This window comes from Psammomys obesus, unplaced genomic scaffold, assembly GCF_907164565.1.
Source record: "Psammomys obesus unplaced genomic scaffold, mPsaObe1.curated_primary_1811, whole genome shotgun sequence".
In the NCBI taxonomy this organism is placed as follows: Eukaryota; Metazoa; Chordata; class Mammalia; order Rodentia; family Muridae; genus Psammomys; species Psammomys obesus.
The window spans coordinates 890,863-913,203 of record NW_026591598.1 but is presented as its reverse complement, the minus strand read 5'-3'; the positions used below and the strand labels follow the sequence as shown (position 1 = coordinate 913,203).

The window sequence follows — 22,341 nt, the reverse complement described above, 5'->3', positions numbered from 1 at the left end:
CAGCACTTTTTGTTAGCTCTCAGCCCAAACCCCTCTCATAGCCACAGAGCTAATGCTCCTGTCCTTTTCACACAGAACTCAGTTCCCTGTCATGCGCTCAGGTCCTACGGCCCTCCAGGATTCACTGTGCCCACCCTCCCTCTGTGCCCTAATACCAACGACTCCAGTTTTGCACTTGCTGTCCTCTGACCTCAGGGGATCCTTTGCCCATGGTCAGAAGTACCTGGCCAACTTCTACTCATCCTCCAAGGACCAGTCCAAGTGTCACATGTAAATAGTTTTTCCTGACTATTTACATGTGAGTAGCCAGTTCACAGTAGCCAGTTCACACAGAACAGACCCCTCCTGCTTCACAGGCTTTAATGTACTCTGGTTACTCCTCTATCCATTCCTCCATGGCATTGGAAGCTTCTAGAAGGTAACGGCGATCTGTTCATCTCTATGCCTCAGTGCCCAGCATGGGGAACAGAGTCCATCAAGCAACAGAAGATATCAAGGTGAGCGGCCATGAGAGGAAAGGCCTGGGGCTGGTGAGTGTCTAAGTCTCACTTCAAGCATGTCCTGGGAGAAAGGACGTTGATGCTTCTGCCAAGCACACTCACACAGACTGTGTGCACCCAGCCCGGTACAGGCTCTCTGCAGATGCAAGCCCAGCAGAACAATGTAGGAGCTGAAGTCCCAGGACTTGGCTGTGGTACTATCCTATTCCTCCTGGGCCTGGGCCACATGGATCCTGGACTGCTCACTCACAGAGCTGACTGCAGGGGTGTTCTTGGGCTACGGTGAGAGCTAAAGACAGTCTCAGTCAGAATGGGGCTTCCTGGTTTCTCTCCAGGACAGTCCCCTCACCACACACAGATAGCCGCAGGAATGCTAACAATGCCCCCACCTAGACATTTGAGTGGCTTTGTTCCAAAGCCTCCTGTCTCCTATCTACCTTCTACCTATAAACCATGGCCTAGGGGCTTTTGATTTAAGTTTGTGTGGCACATATGCAGGAGGAAATGGGGAGAACTCACCTATCAGGAGCTGGTTGGGATGTCATGGTCAAGCTAGGCCAGAGATTCTGTAGAGTTTCAAGGCTGTGTCAGAGGGAGCCTGTGCAGAGCAGAGAAGTAGAACATCTGTCAACTTCCACCAAACTTTAAAACACACATCCAAAGCAAAGCTCAGCTATGGGCTCTGCCTCTCATAGTCACTCCAGGGATAAGACTAAGTTCTCTGGAGAAGATCACAGCCTCAGCATCCCGCTAACAGAAAGGAAAGTCAGCCTCCTCCTTCCCAGGCCTGACTTCTCTCTATGGCATTCTCACGATCATGTTCTCCCTACAAAAACACCCTTCATGGCTCCTTGAGCACCCAACATTGTAATTCACTCTTTCTTTTTTTTTTTTTTATTAATTACACTTTATTCATTTTGTATCCCCCCATAAGCCCCTCCCTCCTCCCCTGCCGATCCCACCCTCCCTCCCCTTTCTGCATGCATGCCACTCCCCAAGTCCACTGATAGGGGAGGTTCTCCTCTTCTTTCTGATCTTAGTCTATCAGTTCTCATCAAAAGTGGCTGCATTGTCCTCTACTGTGGCCTGGTAAGGCTGCTCCCCCCTCAGGGGGAAGTGATCAACCAGCAGGCCAATCAGATTATGTCAGAGGCAGTCCCTCTTCCCATTACTATGTAACGCACTTGGACACTGAACTGCCATGGGCTACACCTGTGCAGGGGTTCCTGGTCATCTCCACGAATAGTCCTTGGTTGGAGTATGAGTCTCTGGGAAGTTCCCTGTGTTCAAATTATCTTGTTCTGTTGCTCTGCTTGTGGAGTTCCCGTTCCCTCCAGCTCTTACAATTTCCCACTTCTTACATAAAATTCCATTCACTCTGCCCATCAGTTGGCCATCAGGCTCAGCATCTGCTTTGACAGTCTATACTGCAGAAGCTTTCAGAGGCCCTCTGTGGCAGGTTTCAAGGTTGTTTCCTGTTTTCTTCTGGCTTTCAGAGGCCCTCTGTAGTGGGTTCCGAGGTTGTTTCCTATTTTCGTTTTCTTCTGATGTCCATCCTCTTTGCCTTTCAGGATGGGGATTGAACATTTTAGTTAGGGTCCTCTCTTTTGCTTAGTTTGTTTAGATGTACAGATTTTAGTGGGTTTATTCTATATTGTATGTTTATATGAGTGAGTATATACCGTGAGTGTCTTTTTGCTTCTGGGACAACTCACTCAGGAAGATCCTTTCCAGGTCCCACCATTTACCTGCAAATTTCATGATTTCCTTATTTTTCATTGCTGAGTAATACTCCCTTTATCTGACAGAGGACTCATATCCAATATATATAAAGAACTAAACAAGCTGAAAAGCAACAAACCAAGTAATCCACTTAAAAAATGGGGAACAGAGCTAAAGAGAGAATTCTCTGCAGAGGAATATCAAATGGCAGAGAAGCACTTACAGAAATGCTCAACCTCATTAGCCATTAGGGAAATGCAAATCAAAACAACCCTGAGATTTCACCTTACACCCATCAGAATGGCCAAGATGAAAATCTCAAGGGACAACACATGCTGGAGAGGTTGTGGAGAAAGGGGAACCCTTCTCCACTGCTGGTGGGAATGTAAACTGGTACAACCACTCTGGAAATCAATCTGGCGCTTTCTCAGACAACTAGGAATAGCGCTTCCTCAAGATCCAGCCATACCACTCCTAGGCATATACCCAAACGAGGCACAAGTACACAAAAAGGACATTTGTTCAACCATGTTTGTAGCAGCTTTATTTGTAATAGCCAGAAGCTGGAAACAACCCAGATGCCCCTCAACTGAAGAATGGATGCAGAAACTGTGGTACATCTACACAATGGAGTATTACTCACTCTTTCTTTTTTCCATCATTCATGCATCACCAACCAGCATCTAATGGCTTCTTAGCAAGCTATTAGCCAGTGGGACTGGGTCTCAGAGAGATGAAGTCCAGTAAGGAAGGCAGATGGAGGCTCAGGTCCAACAGCCCAAGCTTTTTTGCCCAGCCTAGACTGTGGCCTCCCTTCTTCACGGCATTGCCGTGCCTGTGACTGGACAAAGCTCCTTGAACACGCTGTGCAGGATGGTGGAATCTGCTTCTGTTGTCAGCACATAGAACCATCTTCTCTGAAATTATGTTTCAAAGCTCTCCTGTTGGTGACCAAGGCCTTAGCATCTCATTGAGAAAAAACAGCAACACAACACTTTGCAATTAACTTGTATGTGGGCAGTCACAACATCATCACATAGATCTGAACAACGGTTGCATGCAACTCGTTTAAGGCACTATTCCCATCTCATGGGCTTGAGTTTCATGGTCCAGAGGATCCACTGAACACTTATTCAACTGTCAGACCCATGTTCCATTAGTCAGGGATCCAAGTATAGAAAGAGCATCAGCTCTTCAGTGATGCCCACTGATGCTCAAGACCCATTCAGACTGGTCACATGCCCTTGGATAGGCCATGCCCTTTCCCCAGTTTGCAATCCTGAGGAGTAACTGGAATGGTGTTATGAGAATTAAATGAGCTAGAAGGAAATTAAATGAGAAAGAAAGTTCTCAGGGCCTGGTCCAAAGCAGAAAGCTCAAAAAATGACAAATGAGAAACACAGGAATATCCTCACCACCATTATTTTATTGCCATGATTTCTATCGTCATCGTCACAATCACTAAGCACTATCACCATTTCACCATTATGTATATCGTCATTACCATTATGGCCATCACTCTACTATTTCTGTCATCACTGCTATCATTACCAGCACTGTCACATCGCCACTGCCATCACTGGCGTTATGCCGACACCACCCCTGTCATCACTACCACCATCACCATCATCTTACAAGTATCATCCCCATCACTGCCACATCAAGGACCCCTGTGAATATCATCAGCGGCAACAGCAGCACTGTGTTCGCCACTATCACCACTACCACAACCACCATCACCATAAACAGCGTCACCAACGACCATATCAACAGCTTCTCTGTCATCGTCATCATCATCATCATCACCACTGTCATTACCTGGGATCGTCATCACCATCCATGATCTTATCACCGCTGAGTTTATCACCACCATCACCATCTTCATGAACATATTATCTTTAACTGGTGTTTACTACTCTAAGGGTTCTTCTTTCTTCCACCCTTCTCTACCTACCTTTTACTTCATCCCATCCAAACCCCTAACACTGGATATGAGAGAAGAAAGGCTAGAGAGGAAAGAAAAGAGCTCCTTGGATAAAGTCAAGGGTTGGAAAGGGGGCATTGTTATCGTTAGACTAGTTCCTGCTGATTAGGGGTATCAAGCTTCTTGGGACAAGTTTGATTTTTCACTGGCAGAACTTTAATTTCTTCTTGTTATTGTTTCTTCTTTGCACATGACTACTTAACAAACCAGGACCAACAGCAACCAACAACCCACTCCACCTCTCAGGGACCTAGCATTTATATACCATCTGAAAAGTCCCCAGAATTCCAAACATCACACAATCGCAGAAACTATCTGCTGCTGGCAAAATCACACCTTTGCCAGAGCACCAGGCAAATCACAGTCAGCTGCTGCAGAGCTGCCCCAAATCTCCACACCGGGTATTAAAATGAAAACATTCTTATAAACCAAAATTCCAAAATTGCCACTACAATCATCATTATCAACAGCAGCGGCACTGCCGTCACAGTGGTGACTGTCATCAGCATCATTGTCATTGTCATCACCACAATCACCGCTTACATCACCATCATCATATCACCATTGTCCCCGTCATCAGCATCTTTCCCATTGACATCATTACCAACAGCAGCAATGCAGACTACTTCAACCTTCACCCTCACCACCACCTCTCTACTAGGATGCAAGTCCCTTTGTGGTGATGGTGTTGGCTGTACTCCCATCCTTTTTTCCAGGTTTAAGCCTGCCTCTGTAGCTTCAGATCTGTGCCAGCTTGGGGTTACTTAACATTTTTAGAGCGGTTACTCCCAGAACCTGTGAGAGTCAAGTAAATGCCCAGTAGTTGCTGATGCTACCAGCATTATTCCAGTTCTTCTCACCACCAGCTCCTGAGGGCAGAGACAATTCCAGTCTCATTTCTTTCTTCCTGAAGCACTGAACACAAGGCATCTCTCCCAAAGACTTCACTAAATGATTGTTTAAAGAGTGCTAGATGATCATGCAAAATCCGATGTCATACAACTCCAGGAATGAGAGCCCAGGGCTTGGCCAAGGATAACAGCCTTCTTGGGACCCTAAAAACAACAGGGCTCCTGAAGGTAACCATTTGTCACTCACAGAGTCAATCTGCAGGGCCACTAGGACAATTCATTTATCAATCTGACACCAAGTTTTCACATTGGCTCAGTAGCCAACCCTTGCCCACTGCTTTTTTCCCCCTATATTGAAATCTTGTTCCCATTTGTCACCCCATTTAGTCTCCAAAAAATTCTTGGAGGTAGATTGAATAGGCACTGATAATCCATTTTGAAAACAAAGAAATTGAGGTTCAGAGAGGTGATGAATTTTGCCAAAGGGTATACAGAAGTGAAGGCCATGATGCAACATAATCCAAGCTTCTATGCATGGCGTTGACTCTTGCCTGCTACCCCCATGATGTCACATATATTACATCCTCATTGCCCAGTTGCTCTCAACAGTGTAAGACTGAGTTAAATTACTTTGGATGTTCTTTTAACATGTCTACTTTAAAAGGAAGAATCTAATTTCCATCAGGGCATGGAAGTCTCGAGCAGGGCGTGGGTAGTTAGACTAGTGAACAGAACTTCCACCAACGGGCTCCCAGGCCTGGCTCTCAAGTGCAGCCATAATGGCATGCTAGGCTACTTACTTCTCTTCTGTGCTTTGATCTCCTCTTCTACAAAGCAAAGGCAGTGATATTTGTCTACAGAGTTGATGGGAGGATTAAACACGAGCTAATCCATACATGGTGCCTCAAACGTCAGCTGAAACCTAGGAAGGTTTAGGTATAACTATTGCAACTAATGATGTGTCTCCTAGAATTAGCACAGGGTCCCATCACTGCAGGTTTCTCTGATAGGCACACCTTAGGTGTCTGGCTGGATGCAATGCTCCCCAGGAAGAAGTGAGTACCTTATGCAAGCAGAGCTGGCACTGGGGCACAGTGTCCCCCACTACCTAGCTCCATGCCAAATCAGCTCTCCAAGCCTTTCTCTTCTCCAAGCTGCGTTCAGTCCTCTGCCTAGCTGGTGGTTTAGGATCACGGGTTGCAACCAGATACCTAAATTCAAGGCCTTTCCCTGTCAGCCTGTTACTCCCTAGCTGGGTATTTGCCTCAGCTTTCTTGACTCTAGAGTGAGGACTCTCACATCCACCCTGAAGAGATTTAACCTAAGAGTAGGTTAAATGTCCATGGTGATAGTGACAACGAACTTAACAAGATCTGCAGCAGGTGGCTGATGGCGTTTATTCCTTGTAGGCTCGTGCTAAGGTAAGTGTTCCTTCCACGATTTTGGGTCCCTTGTCGGGGCTTGCTAGTAGCCCAGGTGCCACCCGCCTGTCTCAAAGGCTGAAGTGAAAAGGCAAATCCTCTGTTTGACATTCAGCGTAGATGGGGCCCTGTGAAGGTGAGGCAAGCGGCCCCGCCTTGGATACTTCCTGCTTGGGAAGTGGTCCCCTGGACAGCTGCTCCCTAGGGGACCCACACAAGTACTTTCTATGAAGCGCTAGAGATGGCTAATAACAACCGCTGAGAAACCCACCCTACATCCCCTCCGGCATAGCTCTGAAGTGGCTGCCGGCCGCTTCTGGCCTCAGTTTCTGCCTCCGAGCTCCAGAGGTCGGCTGGCCTGCTCACGGAAAGGAGTAAACATGTACTGACCCAGGAGCTTCCATCCTCGTCTGACTCCAGCTTCAAGAGGAGCCTCTGGGTGGGTAGCCTGATCTCAACATACACGCTAGGTTCTTGGATATAAGCCAGCATCCATCTCATCCCAAATCTCACCCCAGGAATATGCTGAAGGGAAAAACTTTGAGGCACACACCATGGAGCAGCGATAGTGTAAAAGATGGCAGGATAGACTCAACAATGAACACGCAGTCCAGATTTGTCACCGGTTGGCAGAGGGCAGCCTGCTGGCTGCACCCAGTGGGCGTGTCTACTTATGTAAATAAAGCTTTCCTGGGACACAGCCACCTGCACACATTCAAGGGTTGGATGTGGACTAAGCTCAGGCTCAAACCTGATGAAGCTGGAACAATGGAGCCTGTTAGGACTGGGAGGCAGGGACAGCTTAGCGACTGGCAGGCACCCTGGGACAGACTGGAATAATACTCTACCACCAATCAGTTGGGTTCCTGGGAAAGTTTCTGACTCCTAAGCCTCGGCTTCCTTTGTTATAGAAAAGGAAGATGGTGCCCCAGTGGGAGAGCTGTCAGAAGAACTGCACCCATTCCAGCCTGCCTCACCCTGGGTAACTGGAGCCCCAGCCAAGCCTGGGTGCTTTCCCTCCCTTCTCAGCATGGAGGCAAGCCTGGGTGTAGACACTCCATTCACACAGTCTTGAAGAATGGCCCAGGAGAGGCTGGGCTATAACTGGTGAAGAGAGGACTTGATAATGGAGTCTAGAACAACTGAGAGGGGCTGTCCCACAGGGGTGTGTCACAGAAAGGTTTGCTAGAATCCTCTGCTCTATGAGGGAGATGGGAGTTCCTTTCTGAACTCACAGAGTGTGTCTATGTGGCCCCTGTTGCCCCAATGCAGCCGAGTGCAGGAACCACAAAGCATGCCACCTTTTGGCTGGAGGGCCATTGCTGCCATGGAGGACATTTGCTGCTGTTTGCCTGCCTGCCGCCCCTCTCCATCCCTGAGGATTCAGACATCCTATCTCCCCACTTCCTTCAGCTGAGGGAAGGGTCCCTGGCTGAGCAGGCATGTCAGAGCCAAGCTGCTAGCTTCCACGTCTGTGGCTCATTCTTCTATCTCTGCGACAAGACTGCTATTGACGAGTTGCTGTTTCTGGGTCCCTGGAGGGTTCTGGGTGTTTCTGAATCGTTTCTCCAGCCAGGCTTCCTATCAGTTGTGTGTTGCTTGTGTCACCTGTCCACTACACCCCCTGTGACATACAACCTATGACATCAGCTTCTGTTGCTTACACTGAAGAGCTCTGGTGGCCTTTGTGGGAATGAGGTCAATGGCTTCCCCTGACACCAAGAGCTGTGTGTGATCAGGGGCTCCAGCGCCAAACGTGAGAGCAAGACATTCACATTAAAGGTTACATTCTGCTTCTCCTCTCTGGTTGGAGGCTTGCTCCTGCAGGCTGAACCCTTCCCCAGGCCTAAGTCTATTGCAACAGCGGCTTCATTCCATCTTCTAGAATCTGTTTCCTAGGACTCAGTTCTGGCCAATGAGATCTATTGCTCATATTTAGAGAGAAAAGAAGCCTTTTTTGGAGATTCTGAAAAAGAGTCTCTTTGCTAACAGAAAATTTCTGGAAAAAAGAAAAAAACTCAAAAGGAGGGTATCAGGAAGCCAACCTTTCTTCTGTAACGGTGCATCCTGCTTGCACACAGTCCCTGGGACCATCGCCACAGTCCGAGGCTGGGGTGAAATGACGCTGACGGGAGATGAGTTGGGTAGTGGAGAGGCTGGGAAGTGCCTGGGTCACTGATGTCACTGGAATGTGACCTATGCAAAACCATCCTGCTCAAAGCTTTGGGAACTAACCAGCCCCTACTGCTTAAGTTCCCTGTAGCCAGCTTTTTGTTACTGGTAGCCCAAAGGATAACACACACAATCTCAGCTCAAAGCTGGGGATGTGAGCCTCCACCTCAGCTTCTGAACAGCTTCTGAGCCATGCAAAATGGCTTTATCTGAGCAAGGGTCTGACTCTCTCCTCCTGTAGACAGCATGTCCTGTACCACCTGCACACCTTTGCAACCTGCTACTCATGGGCTGGCCCTCCCTCTATTGATGATAGGGCACCTGACAGATCTTAACGTGGGTCCTGAGTATAGGAACTGCCCCCATCTTGTTCCTAGCCTGTTCCTCAGTCCTAGTGCGGGACTCAGCTTGCAACCTTATACCTTAAGTTCCTTCCTTGATACCAGAACTGAGTGGCCATAATTGTGGCGTGATGGGCATTCTGTACTTCCTTCTGAAGTACCTGCTTCTGCCAAGGACTCTAAGCCTTACTTGGTGACATCTTGAGTCCCATAAATAGGGCTACATCAAGTAGCTGCTGTATCTTTTACAGATAGGAGAGCTAACGGCCAAGAAATTACCAATTTGTCAAAAGTCATGTGGCTGCTAAGTAAGTGTTAGTGCCTGGGTGCCTGATGCCCGCCCCCCATCCCCTTCAGTCTTTTCATCTGCACACTCTGCACCCCTGGCTGGCCTTCATCCACACGGCGGGCATGGTTGGATTCATTTCTGTCTTCTCTCACTGCACAGCACTCTAGCCTCTGGTCCTGATAGGACTTACTCTTCTTCAGAAATGAAAGAAGAGATACAAGAGCTGAGAGAATGGGCATAGCAGGTACGGGGAAGGCAGAAGAGACTCAAAAGCAAGGCTGGCAGCCTCAGGACGATGGCCTTCCAGGTTAATGATGGCTGCCCATCACCAATGCTTAGAGGTGCCAAGTGGGTCAGTGAAAAGCTTGGGCTTCAGCCAGGCTGTCCCGTGTGCAAGTCCCATCTCTGCTCCTCAGATGCTCCATGAGTCTGGGGCAGTCCCGTGGGCACATGACCTCTTTGAGCCTCACACTCCCTGGCCGTATAACAGAGCTAATGACCTCCTTCTGGCATGGCTTCATGGAGACATGAAGTGAATTTCCCAGATGCCTGGTGCTCAGCAAAGGCCGTTTCCCTCTCTTGCCTTCTTATTATCAGTTTCTGCTGCCACTTGAAGCTGGATACTCGTGCCTGAGGCCACTGTCCAAGCAGTTCCAGAGATGCCTACTGCATGGTTGGCAGGGATCAGAGCACACACAACACACTGGAGGTAAACATGGGGGCCAGGCACCTGGTTCGGAACAAAGGGTTATTCTGAGGCTTTAATTGCTCATCAGTGACCAGTGCTGGAAGTTGGGATGAGCACCAAGCAGCTAACAGTGAGGTTGACACACCAAGTGCGGGTGCAGAATTCTATTCAGCAGGCCACACATCCCAGAATGCCGCAAGGGACGGGCTTCACAAGGCCCTAGGGTGGCCAAACTTTTAGTGTACAGATGGGGAAATCGAGGTGCGGGGAGACAAGAGCTTTGATTATGGCTTCAGCAAATATCCACCAGGTACTTCCTCCAGGCAGAGCTCTGTGCTGTGCTGGGGGTGGGGAGAGCTTCGGAGGAGTGAAGGAAGCAGAACCAGTATGTGCAATTACCCGGCCTGGGGAAGAAGCATGAGGAGTATGGGAAGGGACTGCGGTAATGTGAAGGAGGCTCACTCTTTCTTACAGGGACGTCATTCAGGAAAGAGGCTCTGTGCTTGCCTGGGGCAGACCCTGTGTGTCTCCGGAGCTAGAGACACACAGAGCAGCCTTGCCTTCGCTGCGCTTGGTCTTACAGCTGAGATGCAGTAGAGAGACAGGGTAGAGCGCTGGAGGCATCTATGCCTGAGAGTAAAAGGAGGGGGCTCAGGGGTCTATGGTTGGCTGATGCTTTAGGCAGATGGTCAGGGTCCGTGCCAATGGGGGCAAATTAACTTTAGCAGCGAGGTAGGCAGGGCAAATGAATATTCTGTCCTTAGTCAAGAAGGAGAGCCAGACTCTGAGGCGACCTGGTTCCTGGGTCACTGAGAACCTAACAGAGCTGAAATCTGCCCAGTTCTCTGCATGCCACGTATCACCCCTCCACCCCCATAGCTACTCCCCCTTCCTTCCTACTTTGCAGGCAGGAAGGCACCAGGGAGACTCCCTCAGCTGTCACTCATGTCCCCAGGCTGGACTCATGCCAGCATGGCATGGGTGAACACCGAAAGGCAGACTCTCTACCACCCACACACAATAGGGAAAGACTGGTTCTTGGTTCGCTACCTCTCGCCCTACAGAAGCCCAGGTGTCAGGCATCCGAGGGCCTTCCACCACTGCGGAAATGCGTGACTTTGGCTAGCCCAGCAGAGCATCTGTCACAAGTAGACACTACTGCTCTAGAAGAGCCAAGGAGAAGATGCAATAAAGTGAGGCAAGCTGTGCTCATTGGAGCCTCTGGCCTGTTGAGCTCTTAACGGACACAGACATAGGACTCTGCTGTGTCGGTTCCTCTGTCGGCATCCTACAGCCCTACCCCAGCCCAGGACATCCTCCTGTCTCAAGGCTCCTATAGCCCTGACAGCACCTTTTTCTTTCTCCTCTACTTGTCTCCTTCCTTCCCTCCCTTCCTCCCTCCTTTCTTCTTTCCTTCCTCCTCCTCCCTCCCAGCTCTCCCTTCCTCTTCCTCACCTCCTCTCCTCTCCCCTTCCTTCTGTCTTCCAGTACTAAGGGTTGAGCCCAGGTCTCCATTGCCAATGCCAATCCTTTCTACTGTTTCTTTTCTTTTAAGACTATCTCACCAAATTGCCCAGGAAGGCCTTGAATGTGCTAACTTCCTGTCTCAATCCCTTGAGTACCTGGGTTTGCAGGCCTGAACCACCAGGCTTAGATTTTTTTTTTTCTTTTTCTTTTTGTGTTTACTATTGGCCCTGAACAAGATCACTGGCTCACAGAGAGCAGCCCACATCACCCACCTTAACTCAGCAAGGAATCACACCACACTGGTCCATCAGGCAAGTTGAATTTGGGGAACAGGGCAGGTTGAATTCTGGATTCAGAAACATCTTTATCTAAATGATCTTGAGAAAGATGACTGGTACTTGTGAATGAGGACTATAATTGTGCCCCAGGCTCTGCAAAATTATATGGTGACTTCAACACTACTGTTTCCATTTCAGAATGATGGGTGGAAACACAAGTTCATTCAATTTGTAACCTACGGTCCTTCCCACAACATCTCGCTCCCTGAATGTTCTGTCTCCTGTTGCCCTTTCCAGTGATGAGGAACTTACAACCTGCCAGGCAGCCTAGGGTGTGTTTTGACGGCTTCCAAGTATCCAAGATTTTGCTGTGTGTTGTTTTAAGACCAGCCATGCTGAGCTCTGGCATACAGAGATGTGAGTGGGTGATGAACCACCTGGGGGGAAGGGTACTCAGTAGGATGCCAGGGAGCTAAAAACGCCGGAAAAAGGCGTCTCTGGTCATTGAGTAGGGAGTGTTTCCAACGTGGCCCTCTGTAGGCTGCCAACTACCTTCCTCAGGCCTTCAGAGCCAGCAGGCCCTTCCAAACCTCCTGCTTCCCTGGCTGCCTCCTGCCCTGGCTGCTCGGGGGGCTGGACTGTGGGGCATGGGTTCTTAAGCCATGATGTATGATTTATGACTCGGATGAGCTCACCGGGCTCAGAGAGGGAGGGTGCTCCGAGGGGAGAGCGGAGAGAGGCTGGTTATGGATTTTAACCCTCTGATGTTACTGGCTGGGAATTTACCATCAATAATTCAAGGCAGTGGGGGGGGGAGGTAGGGGAGAAGAGGCAAAAGTGAGAGGGAGGTGAGGAAGGGAAAAAGGGAGGGAAGGCGTGGAGGAAGGGAAACAGAAAGGAGGCATGCAGAGACAGAGATGTAGGTGTTTCCCATGGTAAAATGCCCCCTCCCCACCTTCACCTCCTGCCACTCAGCTGCTGTTGTCCTGGACGATCTACGACACTCAGGTTCAAAGGAGAAGGAGCAAATGTTGCTGACTCTAGAACCTAGTTTTTCTCACCACCCCTTAGCGCTAGAAGGTGGCTGGATCAGGAAGCAGGGAACCCAGAGGGTCCCTGCCAGCCTCAAGGACATCTAGCCCGAGCTCACACTCAGAACTGACCTGTGGTGAGAAGAGCCTGGGAGTTCTGCCACCCCAGGGAGAGACCAGCCGCTGGCCTTCTGGACAGTACCAGAACTTTGTTGCTGAAGCTTAAAAAAAAAAAAATTAACTGCTATATTTAAAAAGCATTGTTCAGTTGCTATGGCAACAGAGGGGCTAAGAATAATATAAAAAGATGATGATATGCCAGGTTGTCACTGGCAACCCAATTTTAAGTGTATGTGTGTGTGTGTGTGTGAAAAGAGTTGGGTGGGGAAAGCGGCAAGGTTCAGACCATCTTCCTTATGCCCTCTGGCACCATCTGCCCTGGCAATATGTCCTCGCATCAGCCAGGCCTGGCATCTCATGGATCTGCCTAATTCTGGAGAGGACTGGCACAAGCTGGCCTTGTGCCCAAATAAAGGTAGTTCTCAGGCCCCTGGCTGCTGTCCTTTCTTGGCAGTCCCTCCCCAACCCCCACCACCTGGATCATTTCCCTCCGTTGTGGAACCCCAGCCGGAGGCACCTCTCAAGCAGATGGCCCCCCAAATAGCATCTTCTCTCCGATCTCAGAGCTTTCAGCAGCCTGGTGGACTCCCAGGGGACCCACATGGAAGGCAGATGGTCAGGAGAGAAGACCATGAGACACATTTATCAATCTGCAGCCTGGATGTCAGAACGGGAGGTAGCTCGGCATGGGCATCAGGTCCCCTCGTACTGCTGGAGAGAAGTCCAGCTGGGGTTAGGAGGCTGGAGGAGACCCGAGGCAGGCCAGGGGAGGTGTATGGAGACCCACGGGCCCTTGTGCACCTGCCAGCTGCTTGACAGAGCAGAGATGGAAACACCACACCCATAGGGAGACAGGAGCAGCGAAAACACAGGCAAGATGCCCCGTGGCAGTTTATTGGCGGCAGGTTTTAGAGGCATCCATCTGCTATTTTTGCCTCTGTCAAAGTCATGCAATGGGGGGGGGGGGGCTTTGAAGTCAGCCAATCTAGGATCCCCATGCAGGCTCTGTCACAGAATGTCGTGCAGGCAAGGTGTTTACCATCTCTGAAAGTGGCAGACTCTGAGGAGTATGGTGGGGCCGCAGTACGCTGAGGTTATTAAGGTGCTAACTGGGCACAGAGAACACCCTCAGTGCCTTGCCTTGCTGTGGGGTCCTGACATAAGGCATCTTTTCTGTGTATTTTACACCAAGTTCAAGCCCAAATCCGATTGCTCAATGAAACACCGAATGACACGTACTAGAGATAGAGGTGGCAGCGCACAGAAATGGGGGATGAGGGACGCTGGTGGCCCATTGCGTGTAGAGGGCTATGCCAATTCCAGAGGAAAGGGAGGCTGTCAGTACAGGTCTGAGGACAGGAATGGGGAAGGAAGGCCCATCTACAAGGAGGCATAGCTTGAGTGAAGACGAAAGGGCAGGAAGGCAGAAGGCACATGGTAATGAGGGCACAGGTGAAAGGACAGCTGGACCCATGGTTAGCCAGTCATGGGGTGAGGCTGGAGGGAGGGTGCCAGTGAGCCTGGCACAGAGGTCTAGGCCAGAGGAAGGGGCTTAAGCTTAGGGACTTTACAGTTTACTATGTCTGTCTTCATGACCGTCTTTGGTCATCTCAAGATGGAAAGAGGACCATCTAAGCTCTTGTATGGTTTCCCACAGGCCAGGGTATCCACTCCGTGTAGGAGTAGCTTTGTGTTAGTGAGTGTGTCAACCAGATTTCAGGGACGACATCATATTCAGGAGTAGGTGACAAACAAAAGCAGGACTTCATCTTTTTTTTTCTGTGGGTACCTTTTGTTTTGTTTTGTTTTGTTTTGTTTTGTTTATGTGAGATAAAGGACATGGAATTGGGTTGGGCGGGGGAGGGCTTGAAGAAGCTGGGGAGGGGAAAGAATATGACCAGAATATACTGTATGAAATTCCCCTCTGTGTGTGTTTGTGTGTGTGTGTGTGTGTGTGTGTTTGTTTGTGTCTCTGTGTGTGTGTGCCATCATGCTAATTCCAAAACATTCTCTAATAGTAATAGATTCTAGGAGAGAGAATTTATGGTAGGTGTGGTCACAGAGGGCTTCTTGGAGGAGGAGAGGTGGGGGAGCCCCGGAAGGGGCTCCTGGAAGGGCAGGTAATGGTGCAGTGGTAGCTCTGGGCAGGGCTGGGTTCAGGATGAGGAATGCCTGACTTAGCAGCTGTGTTCTGTGGGCAGTAAAGAGCTGTGCAGGACAGGTATCTCCGGGCAGGGCAGGAAGAAGCGACCAAGCAGACGTCGGGAGCCAGGCTGCTGAGCCTCCTCTTCTTGTCACAGATGGGATTATTCTCCATGGGCTATCTGAATGCTGGTTACAGACCTCAGGCCTCAAGCGGCCCGCTGTGGAGAATGAGCACAGGGGCTCAGCAGACTGAGGCCAGCCTCCACTCCGATGTCCTCCCTTGACAGGCCACCAGCTGTTTTCTGACCTGCTCTCTCAGGAAACACAATTCTAGGCTGGGTCTCCCTTGGTGGAGGTGCCAGAGCTGGGCTTCCTGGGAGCTCAGGCTGAGACACAGAGAGCCGTCACCAGTACCTCCTTCTCTCTCGAGAGCCTACTTCAGGCAGGTGTGTCCCTAGGAAGCCAGAATTGTGTCCCTTCTTTCTTCCTCAACCAGTCCTTATAGGAGCATGCTATAAGCCAAGCACTGTTGTGGGAATAGCTTCAGACAAACCAAACCTCTGTGTCCCCCGAACTTACATTCAAACGGGGAAAGAGAAGGAAGCTAAACAAAGAAACATTATCAAGTAGCAGGAGCAGTGGGGAAGAGAATGGGAACGGAGGAAGAGCAGAGAAAATGGGCAAAGGAAGTGACAGGGAAGGCTTGGCAAAGCGGTGAGCTTCCACAGCATGGCATTGGAGCACAGACCTGGAGGCAGCATGGGGCAAGACAAGGGCGTGTTAGACAGAGGCGGCGGTCAGTGCAAAGAGCCTGGAACAGGAGCAGGCTGGCTGTGCTTCTCAGACCCTTTGCCTAGTGCCTCTGGACGGGGGTGGGGAAGAGAGATCCAGATGGGTAGAAAAGAGCTGATTCATGAGCAGGCAGGGATGAGGACAAGTTTTCTGTCATTGGTCCAGGGCCTATCAGTTATAACATAGGCCAGTCAAGGCATGAGTTCTGGTCCAGAGGTTAGGTACTGACTACATGGAAAAGCACAGTAGAAGGTAAGTCACTTGTCTGTCAACACTGATTCAGTACTTACCCCAGGGCATGTGCCGGCTGCATGGGGCCCTGTCCCAGACAAGAGGACACGGAGAGACCCAGACATTTTGGGGGAGCATGCACTGTTTGTACATGCACGCATGCAGGGGTGTGTGCACCCGTGTGTGCAGAGTCCAGGCGACAAGCCCTAGCGCTGTTGCTCAGGTGCCACCCTCTTTTTCCTCTTGCTTCTAAGACAGAGTCTTTCCCTGGCCTGGAACTTGCCAAGTGGGCTGGGCTTGTTGGTCAGAGAGCCCTAAGGATTTGTCTGCCTCTGCCTCCCCATGCTAGCGTCATGAGTGCGTGCCACCACACCCCGCATTTAAAATGAGTGCTGGGGAATCAAACTCGGGCCTTCATCCTTGCAAGGCACGCACATTACTAGTGGAGCCATCTCTCCAGCCCTCAAGGAGCCTATGATCTAAGGAAGACCGAGAAGGTAGGAAACACAGATTCTAGCTTCTGGAATCCCCTGGCAAAATCTAGGGATTTCAGAATCAAAATTATGATACCTGGCAGCAGAGAATGCCATGCCATTCAGCACAAGACGGAGGGCAGGACCCTCAGCAGCCTCTGGTCCATTTTAAAGCATGAATATCTTGGGACCTCACACACTGAATATCTCTCCGGTGAGAGCCAGTGTGGGGATGGGGTTGGGATGGGGACAGGGCCACAGGCTCTCAGGCCTGAGGGCACTGCTGGCTTGGGGTGGGCAGACAGACTATCCGTGGGCCTATATTCCAGGTTTATTAGGTCATGAGGTCATCCTGAGCCTCAGTTTGACCAGCTGGAAAATGGACTGATAGTACACCCATCTCAACGGCTGACCCAGGAATTAAGATAACATGCCAAGTACTTAGTGTGGTACGCACCCCAGAGGCTTGCTGTCACTGCAATTATAAGTAGATCATGAAAGACACTGGCAATACTCTTTGTAGGTGACAGAGATGCAACCTGCTGGGATCTGAGCAGCTGGCCTGGCCCAGATAGCAGCAAGCTCATCCCACAAGCAGCCCTCTAGACATGCCAACAGAAGAGAACAAGGCTCCCCTCTTTCCCTCCTAGAGACAACAGCATGGTAGATGTGGCCTGACATGACAGACAGCAGGAGCTAAGGCCAAGGAAGATCAGAGAAGGCTCCAGGGAGCTTCAGCTGGGGTCAAGAGGCAAGCTTTAAAAACCACACCCTCTGGCCGAGTGAAAACTACCTTAGATAAATCAGAGCCTCATACGAAGCTCTGGACCAGGAGCCCTGCAAGCAGCAGTGATAAGAAACATATTCTTCTGGTTTTGAGATAGAGTTTCATGCAGCGCAATATGACCTTGAACTCACGATGTAGCCAAGGATGACATTAATTTCTGGCCATCCTGGCTCTGCCTCCCCCCCACCCCAGTTCTGGGATTACAGGAGTACACCACACTACCCCAGTTAATATAGTGTTGGGGATCCCGTTCAGGCCTTTTTGTGCACTAGCTAGGCAAAGTCTACCAACTGAGCAGCTTCTCCAGTCCTGAGAAGCACACTTCTGATAGAGCAAAATACCATGTCCAGATGGCTGAAATTTAGGCTCACGGGATGCTGCTGCTGCCACAGACAAGGGACAGAGGGTATTCAGGCACCCCAGGACCTCTGGACTGGACAGAGAAGCTTGAACATACAGATGGGGAAAAGTTGGCCAAGCAGACTTGGTAAGAGCAGAGCACTGAAGCAGAACAGGAAAAGAAACTAAGTCAGGGCAAGGCTCAGAGGTACGAGCGGGGGAGCTCTGTCTTGGGGTTAGGGCCTGCCTGCCCTGGAATTTCATCTGACCTCCAACCAACAGCCATACGCTTCACATTTTACAACACACTGACACTCCTCCCCATCATCTTCAGCTCCTGTGCTATAGCCGCCCTATACCACTCCGGGTGTCCCGTCCTCACCAAGAGGCCCAGTCTCAAGAAAGCCTCTGGGTTCCTGAAATGCCTGTCTCTGGGGACCCAAACCATAGTCACAGAAAGGAATGGCATGTGACCAGACTCGGGGAACAGATATACAGACTTCTTTGGTATCTCCCCCAGACACAGGAGCCCCGGAACAACACACGATTCACATGGATACCAACATGGGGAGGGTATAGGACCACAGAGAGCTCAGGACTTGAACCTCCATCATTTCTGGCCTTTTGTAGCCGGCTGGTCTCTCTTGCCGTGACTTGCACAGACCATGAATCAGAGCTGAGACAAGGTCACTCTGGGACGTCTGCACTGTACTCCAGAGGCCAGCCTCCTCCGCAGGATAGTCTGTCCCTGGGGCCAGTGAACGTAGCCTTTCCTACCCTTCTCCTGGTCTCCTCCACACACCAGGCCTCCATCCATGACAGAGCACCCAGGGTCTGACACCGTTTTCACCACTGAGATGGTTGACATTATGGTCTGCCCGATCCATCTGAATATCCAAGGAACAGAACAGCCGCATCAGCTGTTCTCCATCAGTGCTGGCCTCCTGGCCTCCTAGAGCCCATTGCACACAATGCTTACAGGAGGAGTCAGCCAGCCCCTGATGGGACAGAAGGCAAGCGCTGGTATCAGGGTCTTAAGTGGAGAGGCCAGAACCCTGCACCACTCCTGGTGAGTTACAGAAGGGGATGGAGGCTGTGGAAAGCAGCACAGAGAGGCCTCAGAACCTAGAGCCAGTACTGCTGTGTGATCAGGCAGCAGTCTTTCTCCCGGGTATGAGTTGAAAATGGGATCTTGGAGCGCGGCTGTGCTGCTGCGTGCATGGCAGCAGGACACAAAGCTCCACTGAGGACGGAGCAGTAAGGGAAATGTGCTACCCACAGGTGCGTATTTATACTCATAGCCAAACAACACACAGCCTTAACAAACAAGGGGCACCCTGCAGCCTGTGACAAGGGGAGGGGAGGGGAAGAAAGACAGCACGCTAAGGGAAAGAAGCCAATCACAGCGGGACACACTCTTGCATGATCCCATTTATATGAGGTGTCTATACTCGTAGAAGCAGAAGGTGGGATGGAGGTGCCAGGAGCAGGCAGTAGGGGGATGAGGTGCCTCTATGGGGTCATATTTCAGTGAAGCAAATCGGGAAATTCTAGAGATCCGCTGCACCACGGCAGCGTGCCAGAAGCTAACACCACCACTACACACGTGAAGCGTGATCACAGGGAAGGGCTCAGGCTAAAGCTCTTACTACTGAGTTTTAAAGGCTCATAAACCCGAATGAGGGGTGTAGGCAGGTGTGCTGGTTAAACACCAGGGCTAGCAACCGATGTTTATATCCTCTGGATCTTGTGCCAGGGGGAAGACTGGAGTCGCTGCCTCCTGGTAACTCATCTCACACTTGCAGTGCTACGGAAGCGCCTCATTCACCTCCCGAAGCAAGCAAGGAAACAGGCAGAGTGGTTGAGTAGTTTATCCACAATAGCCTCGTGGCTCATGGGAACAGAGCTGTCGTCAGAACCTGGGCTGGTGGCTCCAGCCCACGTCCACAACACCACACTCAGCTGCCCTCTGGGGACACAGATCTCTAGTCCCTAACTGAGGGTGTGCATCCTTGGGGAGCAAGGAGGGGTGACCTTCATCTGAGGGCGCAGCATGGACATTTTCCTGCACCAGAGTCAGGCAATGTCAGGCATTCATTTCTAAGGAAGTCCCAGTGAGGTGCCACAGAAGGAAGTGAGGGACGTTGGGCCCAGCAGGGCACTTTTGTGCCCTTTCCTGGCCCACTGGTCCACATCCTCCCTCCCTCGCTTCCTTCCCTGAGTCCCAGCAGCTCTGGAGTGCATCTCCAGTGCACCAGGGACTCCATGCAGCCTGGCATAGTTACGGCTTGTCTGATTTTCCTCCACGCCTTTTACCCTTTGACTTCCCTGGCTCGTAGAGCGGGCCTGGGAATGCAGCTGCCACTTGTGAGAGATTGCTGAATGGACATGAACTTCCTACAGACACTCATGCTGGCCCTGACTGGATCATGACACTAGTAAAGGAAGCTTAGTTATGCTTATCCACCCGCCTGCCCTCTCTCACTGCTCCACCCTCTCCACTTTCAAGAGATTTTGTTTTGTTTTGTTTTTTTGAGTATCCATCCTGTGTAGAAGTTGGGTGGTAGCAGGATAATCTGCATTCTCCAGTTGAGATACAGGTCAGCAAAGATGGTTGTAGTATGTCAGGTCCCAGCAAGGAAGTTTGGCTATCCATGAACGGGCTTAAGAAAGGCAGAGCAGTCAGGTAAGGCTTCCTAGAAGAGGCAGACCTAATACTGTGTGAATACAGGAGGAGCAGGATGGGTCACAAGAAAGAAGGTTAAACATACAGGGGAACCACATTCAAAAGACCTAGAGGCACAGTGGTGGTGCAGGCTACCTATAAATGCTGGGGAGAGGACAGAACTACAGATGGATCCAAGGGTCTTTGCAAGCCACTAAGGGAATTTGGCATTTGACCAAAGGCTGCAGGAAGCTAAGCAGGAGATGATAGGACCAGATTTGTGCTCTAGAAAGATCACCATGGTCTACCAGGGACCAGACCAGACAGAGGGAACACCGTGGCAGCCATTAGAAGCATCCATGAAAATCCAAAGCTAGGTAAGAGAACGTGCTGGCATGGGAGTGATAGGAGGGAGCCCACATGATATTTGACCATCAGCCCATAGTACTTAGTTGCATTACAGAAGAGAGCACAGTGTATATGGTCCAAGAAGTCTTGTCTCCTGCCTCATTTCCAGCCTCACTCACCTGCAGAACTAAAAGCCATGTAGTCCTGGGGGAACCTCCATGGAATGTTAATCATCTGGCTCAGCACCTGGGAATAATTTCGCTAGCAGAACATGCACCCATAGAACCATAGGCACACAGACATGCACACACTCACACATACTCACATGCATGCACCCTCACACGCACCCTATAAGAGTGTGCCACCAGTCTCAGCAGAACAGGCCAGTTCTGAGCACCTTGCTAACTTGAGCGCCCTGAGCACAGTTCACTTTGGTGCCTGTCAGCACTCATTAGCCATGAAGCAGGAGCAGGCACCAATGGCATGATAAGAGCCAATGAGATCATTATAAGTAATGATTTTGCTCTCTGCTGCCAATTTGGAAAGAGGCAGCTTGCAATTTCTTTGGGCGGTGAGAGTGGCTGTGAAGTCCAGGGACTGGGGCTGGGGCTGGGTTAGGGGTTGGCCCTCCTGCACCGTTCTTTGGTCAGGGATGGAAAGCACTCAGATCATGTGGGTGACACTAGCTGGCAATGCATGTTGGCCCTCCCACAGGCAGGCCTGAGACTCATGGCTTTAGAGGTATATAATAGGCAGGTTTCCTAGCTTCTTCCAAATGTCACTCCCTGGCACAGCCCACAGTCTCTCCTGGGAGCACAACAGCTTCAGGAGTGGCCTAAGGGTCTGTGGTCTCTTCAGGTTTTCGGGGTTAGCATGAGGAAGCCCCGGGACTGGGCTGTGACTCCCCCCTTCCACTGTCATTCCCTGCCACCTTCAAAAGCTGCCCCCAAAGGGAACAGGCACACCCTTAGTTAGAAAGCTTTAAGGCCAGCCTTCCACGTGTTCTGACTACTGCCGGATACCGCCCCGCCGTGCCCTTTGGAAGCCAGATGGTAGAACCCTGGGGAGGGAAGAAAGAGAAACATGCAGACCCCCTAAAACTGGGCAGAGATGGGAGGTGATTCCATAGCCAGAAATGCAGAAGGGCCCAGAACACCACCAAACGACATCACAAATTCCAACAGCTCTTTTCACAGCTGGTCTTATTTATCTTTGGCCCTCCGAGGCTACTGTGCAGACCTGAGGAATCCTGCTTGGAGCTGGTGTCTCATACTAGGAGGCAGGAATGGGTGAGAGGCAGATCTTGGGAGACCCTTCATGTACTGGTTTTGTGATGCCAGGTAAATATTGGAGGGGGGGGTCTGGTGGTGTAGCTCAGTGGTAAAGTGCTTGCCTAGCATGTATGAAGCCCTGGGTTCAACCATAGCCCTGAAAAAAAAGGAAAAGAAGGAAGGAAGAAAAGAAGGAAGGAAGGGAGGGAAGGAGGGAGGAAGAGAAGAAGGGAGGGAGGGAGGAAGGAAGGAAGGAAGGAAGGAAGGAAGGAAGGAAGGGAAAGAAAGAAAGAAAGAAAGAAAGAAAGAAAGAAAGAAAGAAAGAAAGAAAGAAAGAAAGAAAGAAAGAAAGAAAGAAAGAACTTAGCCCTAGTTCCTCCCACAGGTCTCACATTAGGCCCCACTGGTATAACATCCTGCAGGGTC

At 50.5% G+C, this 22,341-nt stretch overlaps 1 protein-coding gene across 2 annotated transcripts in view; it reads right to left on the bottom strand.

Moving 5' to 3' along the window:
• The window catches only part of Hivep3 (HIVEP zinc finger 3), a 400,497-nt gene that overhangs the window by 136,336 nt on the left and 241,820 nt on the right, over positions 1 to 22,341 (bottom strand). For both annotated transcript variants that reach the window (XM_055610789.1, XM_055610790.1), the window contains exon 3: positions 1,020 to 1,098. The gene's annotated coding sequence lies outside the window, so the exon portion shown is untranslated. The remainder of the gene's footprint in view (positions 1 to 1,019; positions 1,099 to 22,341) is intronic.